Below are 419 nucleotides of genomic sequence, written 5' to 3' on the forward strand. Positions count from 1 at the left end.
TTTCTTTCTTTTTTTTTTGACAGAGTCTTGCTCTGTCGGCTAGAGTGCAGTGGTGAGATCTTGGTTCATGGCAACCTCTGCCTCCCACGTTCAAGGGATTCTCCTGCCACAGCCTCCCGAATAGCTGAGATTACAGGCATGTGCTGCCATGCCAGGCTAATTTTGGTATTTTTAGTAGAGACGGGGTTTCACCATTTTGGCCAGGCTGGTCTGGAACTCCTGAATGAGCTCAAGCGACCTGCCCACCTCAGCCTCCCAAAGTGCTGGGATTACAGGCATGAGCCACCACACCCAGCTCTACATTGATTTATACACATATGATGAAACAATCACCGTTCCAATTTCATGGAGCAGCTTCTGCAGGGAAAGATTTATTCGTATGGGTCTTGGGGTGTTTCTTCAATGGAATGTGTTAGCTT

This window comes from Mandrillus leucophaeus, unplaced genomic scaffold (assembly GCF_000951045.1).
Source record: "Mandrillus leucophaeus isolate KB7577 unplaced genomic scaffold, Mleu.le_1.0 Scaffold480, whole genome shotgun sequence".
NCBI lineage: Eukaryota > Metazoa > Chordata > Mammalia > Primates > Cercopithecidae > Mandrillus > Mandrillus leucophaeus.